Consider the following 23013-nt stretch of genomic DNA (forward strand, 5'->3'; position numbering starts at 1 on the left):
GCTTTTTCCACTTATTTTTAACTCCCCACGGTTATTATGATGAGAGGATGTCAAGGTAAGATAGGCACCCCAAGGGCCGCATCTCCTTAAGATGTGATGCAGCAAAAATGTTGATTGTGACTACGATTCATCGCGGATCTTTCCTCTTGATCGTGGAACTCGGGTTACAAATTTTTCGGCTCTACCCGCCCGGTTTTGTTGAAAGGAGTAGAGCTGTATTCAAGTGGAGCAGAACTTTGGGTAGTTAAGCCCTCGTGATTGATCCTAATCAGTCTGGATTGACATTCAATTCAATTTGTCATAAGTGCTAACCTGTGGGACTCCAAGGCTGTTGCTAATTTGGTTGAAGATGGTAGTCGCATAGGGCAATCGCAGAGAGAATACTTTGCGTTATAGATACGGAAATCTAGGGATGTAACCGCAGATAAATTTTTGAATCAAATTGAAAAGTCCCTAGGGGAGGAGGCATACATAAGGACTAATAGTTAGGACGTCATAGTGTACAAACAGATAGGAGAGACCACCACACAATAAGTCCACGAGGCCTTGCGAAAGGATTTCAACTTTTTGGACTGCTACGAAAAGCCTATGGTGGAGACAGTACTCAAACTGTTGGTACCCCGAAAAGCAAAGATAAGCTGAATTATGTGTCGATTCAGGGATAATACAAAAATGCAGAGTTGAAAGCTGTATCTGTAAGGATTGCGGAGGTCGTTACAATGATACAGCACAGCGCATTTGCTAAAACTGAACCTCCCAGGAAGCAATGAAGCATTTGGTAGCGGTGTTCGACAGGGTCCTTGCGCTGCACCTGCCAGATATTTGTAAGTATTCAGTGCTCCAATGTTCGAAAAGAGAATGGGTGGACCGAAAATCATAGAATCATGGAAGGTATGATGGAGAGAGTCATCTAAAACAGAATGCTGCCAATCGTCGACAATGGCAATGGCCTATTGAAGCACCAGTTTCACGGTGATTTTGACAGGTGTTCTGCCAGTTCCAACAACTCAAGCTGAGTTAAAAACGCATTGTAAAAGATAGTTGCTCCTAGCTACTTGGCGAATTTGATTGAGAATTACCTCTCGGAGAGGAATCTTCCATGCAAGGCTGATCTGGGTCCCAAAAGATCGGTGCAACTTCCTGTTCAATATGATATATAACGAAATGGTGGAGCTCCCCTTACTAGAAGGAACCACGATTGTCAGCTATCCGGATGACTTGGCCGCGACTGCACTGCAAACCACTCCAGAGATGTAAAAATCTATGTCATGGAGACAGTGCGGGCTGCGAAATCCTGGTTGGAGAAAGCGGAACTAATCTTAAATAATGATAAAACGGAAACTATTTTGAACACCAGCGAAATTCGGTATAATAATAATAATAATCATTGGTTCAACAACCCATATTGGATCAAGGCCTTAAAGTGTGTTAGAGCATTTCATTCAAGGCCGTGAAGGTGCACTACAGTACACTGTAGGAGGCAATGTGGTTAGCATTGAGCTCGCCCGAGATTATTACCCTGATTTGACTCAGGTACTCATTCACAGCTGAGTCGGCTGGTATCTGACGTCCAGATGTGATAACAAATCCTTCTGCCCCCAGAGAGATTTGAACTACGACCTTCCATTACGACAGTGCAGCCCTCTAACCACTTGAGCCATCCAGACACGCTACTATAGCCGGTTATAAAATAGCTGGAAGTGATGTTTGACCAAAAAATAAATCCTGAAGTATGCCTTGAGTAGACTTGCCAAAAACGGAGTCGGCAATGCAATGACAGACGGAAACACGATTAGCGATAGCTTTTAGCTGGAATAGTGCGATCCATTATTCTGTTAGATCGCCTGTGTGAACAAAGGTATCGGTAAAATTGCAGAGACGAAAGCAAATGAGTTTGGTTAACGTCTCCATGGCTCCGCGGGTTTCTAGTACTTTTAAAATCATATCAGGCAGGACAGTGCTGGTGGTGACAGATATGATTCCGGTCGATATTCTCGCGCAAGAATTGCGTTTGCTGTATCAGATAAGACGTATGTGTGAGTGTGAAAAACATAGAAATGCGACAAGATTAGAGTCGGATGACCATTGATAACGGAGATAGAACAAGTCATGGGCGCAAAAGCGTAATCCCAACATTACGGAATGATTCTAGGGGAGGGATAAGGAGACCAACCAGTTTCTTATAGGACACTGGGGTTGCTACAGGCAGTACTTGCATGGCGTTGGATTAGATGATCCAGGCCGGCTGAAGCAACGGCTTGATAGGGATTTGAAAGCCTTGTGACCGCATCCAGATTAGGGGTTTGATAGAACAAAATGGCGCAACTGTTCACGGCGAGCCGTCTCCGCTCCGGGGATAAAGGCTAAAGAAAAAAAGAAAAAGAAGAAGAAGGTGAATTAGATGATCTCCCTTGCCCTTGAAGTAGAATACCAGAAGACCCAGAGCGTTTAGTGTTTTATTGCCAACATCCCTGGATGAACCAAGCGCTGAATGCGAACGTGAATCCAAGGAGCATGGTTAGGGAGATGCTCGGGTTTGCAGGCAACATTAAAGGCACTGCTGAAGGAGGTAAGGAGGAGAAGAGCTGAAAGAACTAATCCTATAACGCTAGAACTGAAGAACCCTGGTTTGTGGCAGCTTGTTTATTGAAGTTTTCGGCTCCATGCCATTTATTTTTTCTACTTTTCAACTCAAAATCCATCGGTTTCCTTGAATTGTGTGGACAGATCGATTCTGGTCCAAATTCCAAATGCATCCTATTTAAAACGTGTAAATTTCTATACATGATGTGTTGGAAGCTGCAGTTATAAAAGGACACGAGCCATCTTCAGAAACTGAAAACCACAGAGTCAGAACAACTCGTAGGAGTTGAGTTATATGCACATAGGTGCGGGTGAACAGTAAAAATTCACCACTTTCCGTTTGTAGGATAGCTTGATTCTGGCCAGAGCAAGCTGACCAGAACTTCCTTCCTAAGCACCCATCGGTGCAGTTTGTTACCATGATGTGGAATCCCCCAATCCTTTAAAATAATTATTACTGCTATAATGTATTTAGTACAATCTCACCCATAATTAACATAATTTTCCAACTTTCCAGCTCCAGTGATTAAGCTCGAAAGATACACAGTAAGGGAGCGAAGAATAAAACGAAAAACCATACGTTTGCATGAGAATAAAATTGAAAATACTGATTTTCATTTAATTTTAGAATAATCACTAAATACTACTAAACTTATCAAAGTATATTCTATAAAATATCCTTTAAATAAAAAATATTCAAATATTTACCTGGAATTATTTCTCTTTTGTTTTCGGTCAGCAGTAAAATTGTCTGAAATAAAATATAAAGTATCAATTAAAAGCCTGGCAAGGTGCAGCTTGTACAATACATAAAAGATGACTAACGGTTTCGTCCAGGGCAGAGGCAACTCATCAGGCGCTGTCTCACCTCTGCCATGGGAGCAACGTGACCGGAAATGGCAACAGGTGGAAAATGTTTCTTTATATAATCGTAAACAAACATGACAAAGGTGCGAATGATATCCAGGTGTAATAGTTTGAGCTTAAGCTAGGCCAAAGGTAGGTATCCCAAACAAAAATATACAGAGCTCAAAACTCTGTCCGATTTCAGAAATTTCGTGAAATGAATTTCAGAAACCATGTATCGAGTTAACGTCTCAGACGGGTTTGAAATCCAAAGCGGAGCCCGCCAAGGTGGATTTTGTCACCGACACCTTTTCTTCCGTTTATCGATTACGTCCTTCATGCTGCCATAGCTGGCAGACATGGAGAGGTTCTACAGACAATGGGATCCTTGCTGAAACATCTTGAATACGCTGATGACATCTGCTTGTTCTTCCACCATCGTGGACCTTCGTTAAATGCCTCTAGATTTAGAGAAAGATGCAAGCAGAGTCGGACTCACTGACATTAACAACCCAAAGCTCGCAATCTGACTGATCGTCTTTCTATTTCTATTAAAGGGCAAAATATCGAGGGCGTCAAACAAATTGTATAGTTAGGAAATGTTGTTCCCACCAACGGCAGTACCAAACCTAACAATGCTAAATCCGCCTTTACTAGTTTGTGTAAAATCTAAAAATGCAACTATCTCAATACCAACAACCAGTTAAGGCTGTTCCGAACCGATGTTCTCTCTGTCCTGCTATATAAGAGTAGTACATGGAAAATAATCACTGATATTCAAAAGCTCCAAACCTCCGTCAACTTTGGCATGCCATCGGCGTACGCTGGCCTAAAATATTAACAAACGAAGGATTTTTCAGACGTGCAGCTAGATACCTATGGACGTGTTGATCAGAAGGCGGAAGTTGCAGTGGATAGCTCATTTGCAGGCAAATGGCCGTAATTCCATTGCAGCTTATGCCATGTAATGAGATCTACTACCCCAAGATGGCTGACGAGTCCGTTACCTTAAAATTACGTGACGAAGAACAGTAGATAAAATGACGCCATATTTTCAATCCACATACGAGTGTGGGTCAAATATAATCAGCAACTTTATTATCAACTCCATTCGTAGAGATGAAGGGCCCGGCTACTTTTCGAGGAATTCCCTAACTTCAGTCTATCTCGCCTCACTAGACTGCCAGTTCAACTGCCAATTTAATTTAAGAAATATAAAAGCAATGAACGATCAAAAAATTTCACTTTCATTGCTTTTGCCATCGAACATCACTCTGGGGACGATCCAGAATATCATAACCTCCGCTCGACCAAGAAAACTCACCCCTCTTGTCTCATTTCTTTGCATCTGATCACCTTATTCGTTGTACTCCCAACTCTCACCCCCATTCTGACATTAGATCTTTAACCCTCAATGCACCATTGGACGCCCGGAAAAGTGTTTCTTTTAACTTTGTAAACCTAAGGGAATGTAATAAGCTGACAAATGAGCTCAACTTGTCCGCCTTATTCTGGTTAACGACTCTCCTCAGTCAAGAAATCTTTTTTTCGACTTCCAATGTACAGTATGTTCTAAATGGGTTCCACTTTGAACTTTTTGTGAGTCTCCTTACATTCACACTGGAAATTCCTGAAGTTTCACCAATTTTCGATAGTCCCAAAAATGACACCGGGGAACCATTTTACTGCACTTACCTCGTCCAAGCCAACCAAGTTCTTTTGAAGCACTTTATAGATGCGCAGTGAAAATTTCCAGTTTAATGTGTGACATTTATTTCTTTTTTTATTAGTGACAATAAACGGGTATAATCTAGTTAGGTATTATCCCTAGAAAGAGAAGGTAAAAGAAAAAGTTTAGCCTGCGCCTGTGAGCAAAAGCCTAGTGAACCAAACGGAAGCTCTCTTTAAACAAGAAGGTTATCCTAACCTTAATTGCGTTGACTTTTTCTAGGGCAAGACAGTTACAGTTGCGGAAAGGGGATCAGATCATGAAGCAATACTCAAAAATGCTTCGAACGAGAGACTTTAAAAATTTACAGTCAAAATCAGGCGTAATATGAAACAAGACATTCTGAAAGCACGGTTTCTGACATCCAGGCAGTATCTGTCGAAGAGAAAAGGGTAGCTGCCAAGAGAGTAGGGAAAGTGGAGGAGGATTTGAGAGAATCGTATTTGGTAACCTTAAACTCAACTTATTTATAGAGTACCATGGAGCCAAGGTAGCTAAGTTACACTGAAGCTGCGGTAGAAGAAAGCCTGTGGTCATCAGTATAAAAAACAAGGAACCGTGAGGAGAGAGGGAAGATCGTTGATAAAGAATAGCGATAGTAGTGGTGTCATGGTCACCGCGATTCGCACTTGCGTACGTACGACACATAAGTTGCCCGCTCCGACAAGGAGGCCTCAGAATCAAACCTTGTGGTATACCAGGGAAGGGCGCAAAGGAATGGAATATGCAATCATTAAAAGAAACCTCGTGAAATGATTAGATATGTAAGAGTCAGGCAATGTAATTAGTGACAGGGGAATGTTAAGAGAGGTGAGTTTGAGCGAAAATGCCGTGTGATTACCAGAGTCAAATGCTTTAGAAAAACTGGTGAAATTCAGATGTTTGGCGACGAAGCTCGTGAAGCCTAGTAGGTTACTAGCAGTGGAGCAAAGCGTAGTCGTTGACATATCTCTTGATTTTGAAGTAAGAAGAAAGGAAGTAAAATAGGACGGTAATTATCGACGAGTGAATGATCACCACTTCTGTGTAGATAATGATAGTGTCTTTCCATACGCCAGTAAAATAATAACCTCCGGGACTTTAAATTAATTAAAAATTATATAGAGAGGGATGGAAGTAAATTGTTTGGTTTTTAGCAAAAAGGGGTTAGGAGGCTGTCAGGACGAGACTCATTACTAAGGAGGCGCAGGAATCTCGTGACGTAAGAAGAACAAGATTACGAGTAAAGTTTAAGTAATTTCTGATGGTGTCAAATTGACGCGGGGTGCAGGCGTTCATAAAGGTGCATAAAAGAAAAGAATAGAAGAAATTATTGCGAAGAAGTGGGTTCTGAAACGTTAGGTCAAGTTGCCATATGGTGATAAAAGTTACCACAAATAATGAAGGGAAGAGAAGAGGGAATTACAGTTAGCACATCCGATAATCGATCGACGAATTCCTCGCATAAATGACAGGTGCTTAAGATAAGGGAAATATACTTGAGTTGAACAGAGAAATGCGCCTCTCCAAAGAACTTAGGATCTTATTATCCAGTCAGGTTTCAGAAATGCAGGTGAAGTGATCCTAGTAGGCCAAAGCAGAAAGATGAAAGGTCAGTTTTTAGACCTCTTGCATTTTCATAGAAGAGTTTAAAACTAATGAACGATTCGTACATATTGATCGGTGAAGAAGGCGGACCTTACGGAAATATGCTCATCAAATAAGCCTCAATCGCCTAGGGAGCAGTATTTTGCTGCGAAGAAGTCCTTGAATTTCACCTAAAACGTTTATCTTGCATCTTTTACGGGTAAAAGTCCAAACTAAATTTTAAGTCACGGTAGTCTGACTTCGCTTCTCTTTGGCACGACGAACTTAGAGGTACCTTCTACGTTGGCAGTAGTAAGACCAGCTCTTTCCAGGATAGTCATCAATTATACCAGCAAAGAAGCATCTCGTTCTACCAAAAAAACCAAAACAAAATAATAGAAAACGGTTCTAGAGTTTTTATGCGAAAGCTAATTTTGAAAGATGATTATTTACTGTAAATATTTTGCGATGTAGATTATAACATTCTGTACTGGCCCAGAGCTAAAAAAATCGTCGCTCCTTTGAAGAAACATTAACGTCCAAAAGGGGAATTACTTCTTGTATCTATTCTTACTAGAAAAAGAAGACGAGGCAGACCCTGCCTAAGATGGAGCGATGGCGTGGGTCAGGACGCCAGACAGCTTTTAGGGATATCGAATTGGTGGACCTCGGCGCAAAACCGGGATGTCTGGAGTTCCTTATTAAGGCAGGCCTAGACCAGATACCGGTTGTTGCGCCGTTGATGATGATGATCTATTCTTACTAGATATGTATGTATGTATATAATTGGCAAAAGCAAAGTCTTTGGTGAAAATTAGATAATACACAGGTATATCCTAGGTATCCAAGCTTCTTAGAATAGCTTGGTTAAAATAGAAGCCCTAGTACCAGTCAATACTCTATTAGGTCGTTGCATATGAAATGGCCGATTTGGCAATCAAGTAAAGTTAGTTGCGATTTTGCTGTATCAAACCACCAACAGTTGCCATTGTTGGTGTCAGATAATGAAGTATAAATACTCCTACATTTAGTCAAGAAGTCATTTCAGTTTTGACTATCTTTGTGATAACAGTGAATGAAAAGGAAAAAAGGATAGAAAAGAGCCAAAAACGTAGACTTTTTCTGTATGAGTTCAAACTCTGTCATAAAGCAGGGGAGGCGAACCGGAACATTAACAGCGCATTTGGATCTGATACCGTAAGTGAACAAACCACACGGCAGTTGCTCAAAAAATTCCCGTCAGGCGACGTAAACCATCAAAGTGAGCCACGTGAACATTCAGGACCATCGATTGATAACGACGAGCTGCGTGTGCTAGGCGAATTCGACACACGTCAGTCTGTGAGAGACATTGCAGAGAAACTAGGCGTACACTATTCGACAGTTTCCCGGCACTGGCAACAACTTGGAAAGATGAAAATCTCGACAAATGGGTACCACAAGCCCTTACGGAGCAAAACATGACGCTTCGAATGGAAATTTGCAGCTCTTTACTCTCCCGCAACAGAAGCAACCCCTTTTTGGACAGAATAGTGACATGTGATGAAGAGTAGATATTATACGACAATCGTCGCCGATCATCACAATGGCTAGATGCTAATGAGCCACCGAAGCATATGCCGAAACCCAGTCTCCATCCGAAGAAGGTAATGGTGACTGTTTGGTGGTCTACACCTGGAACTATCCACTATTCCTTTTTGGCACCTGGAGAAACGATAAATGCACAGAAATATTGTGCCCAACTCGAGGAAATGCACCAAAAATTGAGTACGCAACGGCCGAGATTAGTCAACAGAGATGGTGTGATACTCCTTCACGACAATGCACGACCTCATGTATCCAGAACAACGGTTCAAAAGTTGAAAGAAATATAAGACTCTGCCTCATTCACCATATTCACCGGACCTTTCGTCAACCGACTACCACTTTTTTAAGCATTTGGATCATTTTTAGGTGGAAAAACAATTTAGGAATGAAGAGGCCATCAAAATTGCCAGGAGGAGTTTATCAACACCTGAAAATTGGACTTCTACGAAACTGGCATACATGCTCTTGTATATCACTGGGAGAAGTGTTTTAAATCGACACATTCATCTCACAGTTTGTAATGTCAGTTGCATCCAATATCGACATATCCAACTATCTAATTCCCATGCAAAACATGCTCAATATCAGCCCCGGCCTGAACAAATGTTATTAATAACGAATTTTTACACTCCTGAATACAATTACCTGGCCTGAAGTATAATACCTTCCTCAGATTCCTGGTATTACCCGTTCGAGGATAAACTTGTTTCACGTTGATTGCTTTAAGGACTTTACAATTAAAACTCATAATAACTTATTACGTCAACTCAACTCCCAGAGGCGATAAAGTTTACCGGAAACGAAAGTATTGATAGCAGAAATTAATTACGAAGCAATTAAACAACTTATGGCAATTGGAAAAGAGGTTCGGAGTGGTGATTTCTTAAGATGTTATTTGATTATTGGCGTTGAACATGGCGAACATAAATCGTTGGAACTTAATTGAAATGTCATACAACAGTTTGGTATTGGAATTTGAGATGGCATTACAGAAATTAAACTTGTGATGATCACCAAAACGGAAAACAATAAAAACTCCTTCGAGGGGCACATCCTTAAAGTATTGAATAGGGGAACATCTCGTCCCGAAAATGTTGTTAGATTAAGGAAATTACCCTTTATTCCTAAAATAGAGCAAAGAAAAGACTAAAGCCATAATAAATTATTTGGCACCATATTTCTGACAACATATCAATCCAAACGAGTCGAGTTTTTCAAAAGTTGTTTATGCAGCCCCTGGCTGGTTAGGAAAAAATCTGAAACCGATGCGCAAGTAAATCAAGCGTTTAAGGAACGACCGAAGTTCGAAAACACGGTGGCTATTACGACGCCATTTGATATCCTACTAACCTGAACACATCCTATCAAACTCTATAAAGGAACTTGAAAGGAAATCGGCCGCCAAAACCCCTTTGAGGTCTGGTTAATATGTTGTCCTGGCAAACTAACTCATCATCTCACTTCCAGATCTATCAACACCAATGGATGTGACAAGCCTGAAAGGATCCCGAGCACGTTTTCTCCCATTCTTAAAGGTTTACAGTTCTCGAACTGCCTTAAAGAGTTTTAGAGATATCCGATTGATAGATCTTAGCCGTTGTGTAGACCCCTGCATCCGCCGTATGTCTAGCAGTGTCATCCATGAAGCCAACAGTCATGTGGTTTCGCAAAGAAATTGATCGTGGCCTGCGCCTTAGAGCAGACGGAAGGGTTCGAGAACCCCATCATAGATTAGATCTCAGAAGCCTTGTAGCACTACCCTGCCCACTTTGTAGCGATATATTCTTGGAGCCCATTGTCCGTTGCATATTAGAAAATTTTATCCAAAAGGGTAATTCAGGCTCAGCCTTCTCAAATCCCATGAGGAGAGTTTGAGTTGTAGTTGAAGAGTTCCACAACGCAAAAGCGGAACCATCAATATATGTGCAGACGGTGAACCAGTTGAAATTACTGCCTTTATCGCTACATGGAGTGGCATTATAGTTCATGCAGATCGAAGCGACCTTCGCACTGGCGAAAATTTCATCGAAAACGACAAAATTTTAGTTAGTGGTGGAAAAGTTAGATGTCCAGGCGCTAGTGTGCCTAATGGGTTATGTGCAAAATCCTCCCACGCCAAACTCGTATTCGCAATTCAAGGAGCGTAAGTTACGTCTGTTTGGGGAGAGCCAGGAAGCGGAATTAAATAAGTTACTCGTAGGGAGGTGTCAGAAACTAAACCTTCACTGATCGACAAGAGGTTACGACATTGCGCAGGCAATGATGGAACTCGTGCTGAAAATGTTATCCCTACGGCACTTTCCGATAAAGTTGAGCGAAGTGCAGGTAGCCAGCAGGGAGCACTGACAAGTGAGCAAGTGATCGAGGAAGTAAAAGACGGGAATGTAGAGCACAAATAGACGGCGATGGAAGCTTTCCAAGGGCAAGCTAAAAGAGTGCAGGTCCCAAAGGCGGCCTAAATCGCAGCACGTCTTATATGAAGCAAATGCGACATCGATCCCAACGTACGAATTGCAGCCGATCAGGTTAGACCTGGGGCGAAATTATACGTGGAATTTTTGTGTTGCGGAGGTGCAGCAGCCGATTATCGGAGCATGGTATTTTGGAATCTCAGTGGATCTAAAGAAAAAACTTTCGATAGGGCCAACAGTGGATTGGCATTACCTAAGAAGATAAGAATATCTACCGTGGGACGAGGAGAGGTGCACCACGAGATATTAGTGGACACACGCACTTCGGAAGGGTGAAGCATAACGTGAAACACCACATTGAAACGCAGGGCCCCCAGCAATAACTTAATCTAATGCTAGCAAGGCATTTGTAAACCTTCGAATAGGAGTTTGGAAGGCAATCCACGACATCCACCTATTCACGACATCATGAGCATTGAAGAAGGAGTGATTTTTTCAGCACTAGACTTGGTACGGACATACCAGCAGCTTCTGGTGGCAGAAAGGGACGTGAAGAAAACCCCAGTAATAACTCCATTAGGTCTATTCGAATTCACGAGAATAACGTTTGGGCTAGGAATGCAACCCAAACCTTTCAACCTTTCATGAGCGAGGTGTTACGAGGACTCAGTTTTGCTCGACGTTATATCGACGATGTTATCAAATTTTCAAAGAACGAAAACGAGCACAAGGAGCATCTGAGAGCAGTGCTCTGCAGGCTAAAAAATTACGGGCTGACGGTAAACGTGGCAAAATGCCAATTTGGCCAGGAGTAATTAGTTTATCTAGGATATCAAGTCTCGGTATTAGGAGTTAACCGCTAGCAGAGAAGGTAGTGATAATACGGAGGATGAAACGACCGGAAAATCTCAATGATCTACGGAGATCTCTTGGGATGGTAAATTTTTATAGGCAGTTCATTCGAAAGGCCGCAATTATTAAAGGGCCGTTAAATGTTATGTTGAGCGACGGGGAAGAGAACGATAAACGTCCCACGAGATGAACGGAGGATGTTGGAGGATCGCAGTTTCATGGTATACACAGACCACAAAATGTTGGTTTTCGACCTCTGGTAAGGCGTGTCGAACACTGTGTAGGCAGCTGGACTAGATCAGACAATTTAGCACCGACATTCGATATATTGCAGGAGAAGAAGATTGTGTAGCAAATGCCTTGTCACAAATCGTGCCAATTGAGTTACCAACGTCCCTCAGTACAAAGGAACTATGCTAGGCGCATTCGACAGACAGCGAGTTGGAAGAACTATTGAAATCAGATATAGTATTAGAATTACACAATTTAAGAACAGACAAATCACCGTGGACGACTTATTGTGATTGGAATTCCTAGGCCGTATATCCGAAGAGCCCTACGTCTAAAAATTTTCGATTTGATCCACGGGTTCGCGCACCTCAGCGGAAAAACCACTAGCGAACAGATACGAATGCGGTTTGTATGGCCTAATATAAAGCGATACATCTTGAAATGGAGTAGAATATGTATCACCTGTCAAAGCACCAAGATTAGTGGACACGTCAGAGTGGGCGTAGTACAATTCCCAAATCCAACAGGAAAGTTCAGGCATGTGCATTTGGATACAGTCAGACCCCTGTCACTGGCAGACGTGACACGGTACGTTCTAACCATGATGATTAACGTACGAAGCAAAACAAAGTCATTTTTGCGACGGATCATTACTGGCCATAGAAAGTGAATTCCTTTTTAGAATCCTCCGAAAATACGACCAGAATACCAAAAAGGGCAATACAGGGTCATTTTCCTTCATGACAATGCTCCAACACATACGGCGAAACTAGTTTGTGACCCGTTGGAATCATGACCTGACTTGGCTCTTTTCGATTAACACTTGTTTGAAACGATGAGTCACGCACTCGCTGAGCAGCGCTTTGGTCCATCAATGAAAAAAAACGTAGCTCGAGCCAAGGGGAAGGATTCTTACTGGGGTGATATCCCCAAATAGCCTGAAAGATGGGAAAAGTATGCAATTAGCAATAAAAGAAATATACACCTTCATTCCAAATGACCAGGGCCGTAGGAAGAAAATCCGGGCCCGGGGTGAAAATTGTGAGGAAAACCAGACTGACGGTGAAAAATATACAAAATATACGGGTCTAGGGAGAAAATTATGCAGGCAATCCGGGCTCAGAAGGAATCCCACCATTCCACCCTCCTCTCGTTAGGTCTGCGAATGACCGTTGTTGTTTTCAACAATAAGTGGAAATTTATTGTGCATAGATTATATTTTTCATCGCCTTCGTCAGCGTACACAATAATTAGATAGATCAAGATGTGTTTCCTTATTATTTACTGGGTTTAGTTATCTGTATCAATCTCTAGCTTTTCTGCTGTGCAAAGGATGTCGATAGCAAACAAGTTAGGTCGAATTTTCGCTGTCAACTTCAAAGCTTCGTTAAGCTACCTCTGAACAGACTACAGGCCATCGGTCGTCGGAACCTGTGTGAAGTCCGGCTGGCCTGTTAATTTCGACTCCTGCGGCCAGTCAGTTGACCTGAAGTAAACTTTTGGGCCAGACAATGCATCGCGTGCCAGAAGTGTAAGATCAAAAAGCATCAGTGGCCCTTTGCGAGACTCGCACGGTTATAAGGATTGCCTCACAATCATCGTGGCCTGAAGCAATCCCTCTGACTGATATTATGGCACAACCATGTGCGGAGGTCTCTGCCGAGAATGGATCCCGCGCTTTATTGTACCAGCGTAATTATTACAGACCAGGGAATGCAATTTGAGTCTACTCTTTTCTCGGAGTTAGGTAAGCTCCTGAGTTTCAAACGCAACAGGACCACGGCATGCCGCCCGCAGTCCAATAGGATGCTAGAACGTTGGCACTGAACGGGAAACGCCGCCTTAATGGTTCGCGACGATCCGTCGTGGTCACAATCCGTACCTTTCGTCCTCCTCGACATTCGTACAGTCCTTCGGAAGGAATTCACGGCCACCCCCACGGAGATTATGTATGGGGAGACTTCCGGCTCCTCGCCGATCTTATGCTGGATATCAAAGCAGGATTAAGCCACTCCGGCATGCTGCGTCTACTTAAGGACGCGGTTTCGAAACTGCGGCCGACTCTACCTTCCCGACATATGACGCCGGACTTCGACACCCTCAGGGACCTCGAGTTATGCTCGCAGGTGTAGCGGCACAGCGGAACCGGAACCATAGTGTGAACGCCTCCGCCGATGCACTGAACTGCCGCCGACACATCTGGAAGCCGGCGGAATACGGCTCGTTCTTCTCGCCGTGGCCGCCGCAGAATACAGCGTATCATGACATTTTGTGGAAATGTACATTAAGTCATTTATTGTTTATTGACGACATCAAATTGTATGCCAAAGACGAGAACCAACTTCGTTCCTTGCTGGATATCACCATCCAGTTCAGCAGGGATATGCAGTTGGGATTGAAGAAATGTCGCATAAAAACAATTGTTCGATGGAAACACACCAATAACGAAGGATACAGCTAAAATAACAACCAAATTGAGGGTATGGATTTGGACGACGTCTACTATAACCTTGGCTTATTGCAAGCAACAACATCTGCTCCAAATCCAAGTTGCTGGGGAAATTTGGACGACATCTGAAGCTTGTCCTGAGCTTTTCGTGAAAAATAAAGTCATAGCGATCAACACCTTCCCCATTCCTGTATAAAACCTTCGGTGTGATACAGTCGAGTAATACGGATTTAGAATCTGTCAAAAGACGGGTAAGGGTAGTTCTTGCAAACAAAAACATGCACAATAAGCTGCCGAAAAATAGAGGATCACCATCCCAAGTCATCAGGAAGGAAGGGGGCACTTGATTTGAAAATATTGCACTACAATCAAGTGCATTCTCTTCGTGAGTTTTTCTTCGAGAAAAAATCCTCTAGCCAAATACATCAGGCTACGGTCATAGCAGATAATAAATTATCTCCTTTGAACTTGAGAAGTATAGAATGGGATTCCATGTCGGATGTTACTTCAGTCCAACAGAAGGTTGACATATGGAAAGAGAAACCCATTCACGGACGTCATCTAAAAAATTTATTGTTGCCAGGCATTGACATAAAAGCCTCCAATAAATGGTTGACTAATGGTGTACTTTTCTATGAGACCGAAGCATTCCCAGCTTTAATTGAGGATGCTTCGCTCCCAACAAAAAATTACAAACGGTACACCCTTCATGAGTCCTCAATCAATGGTTCTGCTTCTCAAGGAAGAACGAGCGTGTTTCATAATTAATGCAGCCGTACCGTTGGACCGGGACAATGTTGAAAAACCAGCAAGAAAAAATCCAGAACTATGGCCCTTTGGAGGACGACATGAAGCAGACTTGGAGACTACAAAAGATCGAAGTAGTCCCAGTGGTAATTTCAGCGACAGGATTAGTCCCGGAAAATTTACATAAAGCGCTGAAAATGCTCGATCTTAGGGCTGGACTAAACATGGAGATGCCAAAATCGGTTATCCTTGCAACTTGTGATATAGTCCGAAGAGTCCTGTCCGCATTTTCGCATGGTCGCTCACACTTTGCGTTGAAACGCAGTATCGCTGTGAAGCGGGCCTTTGGATGTTGCCTTCAGCCCATCCTTAGGTTGGTCGCCCCTTGGTCCGGTTGGGCTCTTTGAACCACAATACGGCTACCGAGGAACGATTTGCTTCACCGATTCTCACCAGGTCCATATAGATGTCCAATGTTCACTACATGACGTTTCGGTAATTCTTGTTCTAATATCAACAATTTCAAATTGTGTATATCTTTTACATCTAAATCGTCATTACAGCCGACCTTTAAGAAGAACAGAAATATTGCTCTGACATAGGGGAAACATTATTTGCAGCATTGACTAATGCTGTGGTTCTTCCAACCACGTCTTCCTTATTTCCCGCTGCGGAAATACTATTCTATTCTAGGGTAATCAGCCCAAAAAGATGAAGAAGTACCAAATAAATTGGACAGACCAGAGGCCAAAACAAGTAATTTATTACCAAAATCGATTCAATCAATGTGTTCATACTGCATTTTGAAGGTGACATGCATCCATTTTGAATACATGTATTGCTGCAGGAAACAAAGTGACTTGCCGGAAATAACGCCATGCGATGGTAGACCTGCAAGTCATAGACTAGCACATGTCCTTATGAAAGTCATTTTCAATACACCGAAATCCATGCAAAGCCTGAACAATGCTCAATTGTCCTTACAGCTGATGATTTCATGTGTTTGCATAGCATCTAATCAGCATAACAACAGGTTGAAACTCCCAATATGACGTTGAGACCCTTCTCTGAATGAATACTCGAAACCAATATCACCTCAAGTTTAATTAAAACAGAAGCAAACTCTCAAATATTACATTATCTCGTCTACGTCAGTACATCGTGCAAAACATATTCGCATGGATCCCAGCCCCAGTGGACTCCCTCAAGGACCTCCCAACAAATTAATGATCATGCAAACAACCGACTCATACTGCACTTCTGCATGTTAACAATATTTCCGGAACCACTGCCAGCATGTAACGCTACACTAAAAACACTTGAAAAAAATCTGAATGTAGATTAAAGTGCTCAGCACTCAGGCGACGTCCTTTCTTCCAGGACTCCATGACTAAGCCACTCATACTAGACTTTCTAGCCAGCTGACTGCGTACATCCATACGTTTGTGATGACATGTAGGCGACAAACCGAGATAAGAGCAATTTCATGCATCACTTCCTTTCGTCGGCAAAAAGCAGTTCCAAGGATATTCAAAAGGACGCGGACGTTGACGACAGTATCGACGTGAACATGGGGGAGACATGCTTGCTTCCTGTACTCTCTAACGTGATAAACGGTATGATAATTAACATTGTGCGTGTGAAAATGCGGAGATGCTAAAAATTTCCCGGGAAAAGCGGAGAAAAATGAAAAGGTAGCCAGCATGGCCTAAATAACTTTAGATAAAGGACCTGATTTTCTTGCAAACTGGATGTTTATGGTATTTATGTTGTTTGGAACAATAAATTGCCTAAAATGGAATGTCAATTTGATAAATGAGTTCTTAGAATTAATTTTATGTTCATTCGGGGGTAATTACATTGTGGGTGGAATGGAGGTCCTTTCACAAAAACGTGTTTCAGTCCTTATCTGAGATACTAGAGGATATTATATCTAAAACGAATTTTCAAGATGAAAGTCTACAAACTCATCCCTTCCTATCGCCAGGCCTCATTCTGAAAAAGAGAATTCATCATATCGGATAAGATTCATAAGAAAAGGATTCTTTATAAAGAGGGAAAGACTTCAACAGCCTCGTTGAAACTACAAGTGTAGTAGCCCCAAGCGGGCGTCCCCACTTATCTGGCATGCATGCCAGTGCAACTGTTTCTGAAATTAAATATCTTAAATAGTCATTCAACAATTTTAATTAAAAACTTGCACTTTTTAAAACGTGCCAAGTGGGAGAGAGGATTGCTCAAAATTTGCTTGTTGCACTGCGTCATGCTGGTTTCCTAGAACGAATTCATGCGACCTGTATGATTTCCTCCTTAATCTTGTCAAAATCTTGATGTGCATACATCCAAAAACTAGACATGCAGAAATATAATTTTTTTTAGAGCAAATCCTAGTTTGGGAGGAATTTTGTTCTCTTTGATAGATGGCCAACGCTTTGCAGTTGCTGCTAAAGTTGATGATGAAGAAATTAATTGCTTCCTGTTATATAAGAACCACTTGCCACGTAGGTTTCTATTATTATTGTCTTTCTTTGGAACTTGTTTGGTTGATGCAGAATAAGAGTAAAGATAGGGTAAGGATGTAGTATAGGAAAATCACACGGGGAGAACGAAGCAAATGAGTATTTAGGGTGCAAACGATCTGTGAATGTAAAAAGATGAAAGCATAGAGGATGAAAAAGGACAATAAACAGTTTTTGCACTACACAGCGTCGCGGTAAAGCGGCTCAGGTTATACTACTGCAGACCATTTGGGAGCTATATCGGGAATTCAGCCAGCACTACTCCACGGGCACATGTACCATAAACGTAGAAAACTGACAGCCCTACATGGAAAACCCAAGCTATGAAGCCACAGAATTAGCCTCGGACTGGACGGATCACACAACGACGAACCCGGCAACGACAACGGTATCCGGTCTAGGCCTGCCTTAATAAAGAACTCCAGACATCCCGGTTTTGCGCCGAGGTCCACCAATTCGATATCCCTAAAAGCTGTCTGGCGTCCTGACCTACGCCATCGCTCCATTTTAGGCAGGGTCTGCCTCGTCTTCTTTTTCTACCATAGATATTTCCCTTATAGACTTTCCGGGCTGAATCATCCTCATCCATACGGATTAGGATGATCCAGCCGCCGTAACCTAACCGGATTTTATCCACAACCGGACAGTCATGGTATCGCTCATAGATTTCGAAGAACAGCCAGTATGTCGCAGTTATCGCTAAATGCCCAAAATACAGGAAGGGGTTGCATCGCACAAGCAAATGAGTTTGTAATGAATCAACTTCAACCCTTATGAGGCAGATCAGGACCTTTTTCCGCGGAACATTCCGGACCCGGATTCTAAGACAGTCCTTTACTACTACGTTTCTGGTGGCTTTAGGAGAGATGAGAAGGTAGTGTTTTCTTCTTAGAACGGAATTGAATTATTAGTGAAACCAGAAAACTAAGTCGCTCTATATCAGAACCAGAAGACTTTTGTGATGCCTAACTGTATTGTTGCACATGCCGCGACGCCGTAGAAACTACAGGGCAGTTGGGTTCCCCAGACCCGATCAAAATCATTATAGTGTAGTCCTTCAGGTCGTTCGCGTGAGCGACGAGCAGATTACGACCGTCCTTGTCCTCCCTGTTCTGACCGCTAACTTTTACTTTCACGACCTTTTGATCCAGTTTCGTATTCTACCGCTTTGTCACATTGATTAGGTTGAGGAGTCACGTTTGCACGATATCTCCAACCTGAAACTTACTAGCTCATGATCCCAAGTTGTAATCCTTCCCCTGTACCGTCCTAGCATGAAGGATGCCCCTCGGACTTCTGCCTGAGAAAAGCAAGTTTATTTTGAGGGCAGACTTCCAGGCTCGCATCATGCAAGCCTTTTAGTCGTCGTAAAAGAGGGCAGGTACTCTCATAGCGAAATGCGCTTTGCTGTACGATGAGTAAAATTGATAGTCGGTAACTTGTTATCCCAATCTCCTTGATCAGGACCGATATAGGCGCATATAGTAGTCAACAGTGAGCAATTCACTCTCTCCGAGGCAATTCCCTGCAGGGAGTACAAAGAGGTGTAAATATGTGGGATGTCATGCTGGTTCATAAGATATTTGATAGCCTCAAACCTAAACTATGCCCCATTATAAGACATTATCAATTCTCAGGTCAGCCTGAGCCAATATTCTCCAGCGAGATCTGAGATATGGGCTGATCAGGCCGATATACAACATCGAAATACTCTATTGGAGATGAACGTTTCTCCCATTGGAGGAGCGTTTGGTCGGGGAGCTTTTAACGTTAAATGTTTCACAACTACGGATGTAATCCTTACGCTGAAAAATCATGTCAGACCAATAAAACTACAATCGTGTACAATCGGAGACAACGGACAATCATCTGCGTCGTCAACTCCTCCTGAATCCAAAGCTTTGGAGCCTATTGCTCTTGCAATTAATTTTCTGAAGAATGATTGGTTCGTTTGTATACCAACCCACGGTATACCTGTACATCAGGGAGGTCTTTTTCACCTTCTCCTTAATACGCTTGATCAGTTGCAAACTGTCCGCAGACCGAAAATGTGACCGGTTTCTCGTGAGCGTTGATTTCTGCTAGCGAATACAAGCGAGATAGAGAATTTGACGCAACGTATTATGAGCTTCTTTCGGGATGTAATGAGGAACATGAATTTGTCACCCATTTGAACGAAACATGACCACATCGAAAATTTTGGCTTCTACGTTTGCTCGAAATTCGCCCACTGTCTCTACTGTCATCAAACATCCTTGTTCAGTGACAGTGTAGTTTCGCTGAGCCTGCGTAAGTTTCCTCGTCATGTACAATATAGAAACTCTGTTTGTGCAGTACTGTATTGACTTACGTGTGATTTCGGAGGTGGAAAATCGTGACGTGGTCAAGCTGTTGTGGAGTACCGTCCCAAGGTACTCAAAGAGGACGATTAGACCCCATTTAAAATAGCTTTTTACACGTAGGTTCATTGGAGATTATTTATTACCATGGCAATCAAGATAGCCCTCTCAAAGCATATAATCCCATAGAATTCCCCTCGCCCCGGTCTTTGCAACTAACCCCCTCGTGGCAGATTCATATTGATTGTGTCCATTCAGCGGGCTGAATTCCTTGTGAGTTCAAACGTGGAATTGCGCTACATAACTCCGAAAATGATTATGGGATTATAGACAAAGGTACTTACGTTAAACATCCAGGACCTACATGTAACTTATCAGAATCGGTACAAATTGCCACATCACCGATAATGTAGCCCAAGTATCGAATCCTCTTTATAAAAAATTTACTCTTCAATTTCAAACCAGCACGTCTCATACTTTTAAGAGCAGCAAGTGCTGATCGAAGTGAATCAGCAAGGATGATTTTGCCCATCAGTGTGAAGGCAGTATTATCCTTAGACGCAGTATTATCCTTTGTCATCGCTGAAGGGTTTGATCGCTTCGACCCGATATTTTTCGGTGTTACCTTGGAAGACGTCGTCGCAATGCACTCGCAATTAAGTGCATTCGACGCAGGAACGCCTAATGATTGGACTGGGTTCTGGCACTCGCTATCTGGAAGCCCGCAACCGTAACAAAAAGGCTTTGGGATCCTCCAAACAGCCTTCGTGCATATATCCAATCTGCCAGCAATTCCAGCAAAAGAAAATATAATCAAAATCTTCAAACTAAAGATTTCCTGAGATCCACTGCATGTCGATCTCTTCTCCAGATTCATCAGCAGCTTGAGAGACGTTTCTCTAAACCTTCGCTCTGCTTCACTAACTTTGGCAGTGTCTCTGTTGGTCGGGTCTCAGCCCACGACGAACGAACTCTACCAGTTTATCTTTCTTAAGGAATTTTCTAGCTTATCAGCTAGCAAACGCATTAGCTTGACAATGGCTGTCGTCCGCGCATGGCAATTGAGTGTGGCTTTAAATCAGTTCAAGGATATCCCAGTCTACAAATAGATCTTAAAACTGCTGGCGAAACGCCTTACGAAAGGAAATCCATTCGATTCGTCCGACAGAGTGGCGATATTCAAGTAACAACCTGCTGCTTTATCTCTGAGAAGGATACGTAAACAGCAGCCCGAAATCCGCCTGTTGGGTACTTCCACACGGGGGTAAGAAACTAGTTGATTGGCAAAGAGGTCAGTGTTCCATCGAAACCCGAATCCCAGGATCCGCTGAGATGGTATTAAACGGTCGTGCTTGGTGAGGGGAGACGTCAACCATATTGCAGAGGCATATGTGAACAAATATTTCCTGGCTAAAAGAAATTTATGTAAGTTGGGTTCAACTCAATTATGTGCCACAATTCTGAAGACGAGTGCAAATCATTTTCATTCCATTCCAAAGCAGGTTATAATGTCAATCCACTACAAGCACTACACAGCTGGCACTTGCTTGAAAGAGCTTTTGACAACGTTCTGAAAAGTTCTAATAAATATGTAAGTCAAAAAACAGAATAATATGAAATAAAACGGTGGTTAGCTACTTTGAAGAACCCTGATAAAAACAGGACTAATCGATGTTGTGATATTACTTTCGGGATTGGAGGGGCACCCTTATCTCTCTTGCGGCAGCGTGCTACTCTGATAAGCCTGCCGGAGGTAAGCGTGAATCCGATGTTGAAATAATGTCTACTGTGCTATTATGATGTTCCTTATTCTAGCTTTGAATCTCGGACTTAATACCTAGGTACCCTCAGCCTCTCGGAACCGATATCAGACAAGATATTAAGTCCGAGATTCAAAGCTAGAATAAGGAACATCATAATAGCACAGTACTAAGACTTCGGATATAAAGGAGAAGGAGGGTTTAAATTAGCAGCTGAATGCAGTCCAGGGAAGGCTTCCTTGGATTCAGGAATTGTCTTCTTAATTTGCATAACAAGAGAGGCGCCAACATGGTTCTTCGAGCGAAATCATCACTTGATGTTTGCCTGCCTTCACTTGTTTTTGTATTCGCATCTAATCGCAAGAGTGGAGGCTCTATCCCTAAGCTCAACACGGTTCACTTATGTGATGCAGCTATCTGATCGAACATCAAACATCTTAAACAACTCGTGAGAGAATATTAATAAACATTGAGCCCCCATTAATAGTCCTATTTCCTCCGGCGCAAACAATTAACCGAAGGATCTTATTGCCGCTACGTATGGGGACGATCGTGATGAATATGTAATCTTGGGAAGTCCATCGCAACGGGTTGCATGGCGAAAAAGTAGGGTATACTGCATCACGGAAGAAATTGCAGGTGGTCGCAAATTTTTCTATGGTCCGGTCAGACACGTCAATGATCGACGAAAAGGTGGAAGAAACACTTCACTACCATTCTCAACTGTATAACATCCGGGAAAGTTTAACCACGAAAGGCGAATAAAATGGCTAGTCATCGCAACACCTAGAAAAGCTTGACCGAAAGCAAATTGGTTTACGCTCTGGATATTCCCATATGTGATAATAGCTATTATCACAACAACATGTGATAGCCCAGAATGTCACATATTGCATCGAGGTTAAATTTCTGTGACGTCTGAGGTCCAAAGTAGAGGTTGATAGGGTTGTATTCTCTCGCCGATATTACTCCTTCTCGTCAGCAGTGATACCCTTCATGGCCTCTTTCCCAGAGGGTGTGCAAGACTTAAACGAACCATAACATCTTGCCTCAAACACCTCGACTACACTGATGACATCGGCTTGCTGTTTCACCGGATCATAAATCTTTGCCAAATGGTTACAGATTTTGAAAAGGAGGCAAACGCTTAAGATAAACATTAACAAAACCAAGGCTCATAGTTCAACAGGTCATCAGGCTCTTCCTATCTTCATTAGGGGCAGAGCAGAGGAAGCATTGGAAACGTTGATCAATTTGTCTATTTTGGTATCGTTGTTTCTACTGACGGGACATAACTCCATATCACGCATTAACAATGCTGGATCCACCTTCGCTGTTTTGACCAAAATCTGAAAATGCAGATACTTGAACAATTACGTTGAGCTTCGCACCAA

General features: G+C 42.5%; 1 protein-coding gene across 2 annotated transcripts in view; it reads right to left on the bottom strand.

Annotated features, from left to right (window-relative positions):
- The window catches only part of LOC119656235, a 299886-nt gene that overhangs the window by 171945 nt on the left and 104928 nt on the right, over positions 1 to 23013 (bottom strand). For both annotated transcript variants that reach the window (XM_038062651.1, XM_038062652.1), the window contains exon 2: positions 3292 to 3334. The gene's annotated coding sequence lies outside the window, so the exon portion shown is untranslated. The remainder of the gene's footprint in view (positions 1 to 3291; positions 3335 to 23013) is intronic.

The sequence above is a fragment of the Hermetia illucens genome, chromosome 4, assembly GCF_905115235.1.
Source record: "Hermetia illucens chromosome 4, iHerIll2.2.curated.20191125, whole genome shotgun sequence".
Lineage (NCBI taxonomy): Eukaryota > Metazoa > Arthropoda > Insecta > Diptera > Stratiomyidae > Hermetia > Hermetia illucens.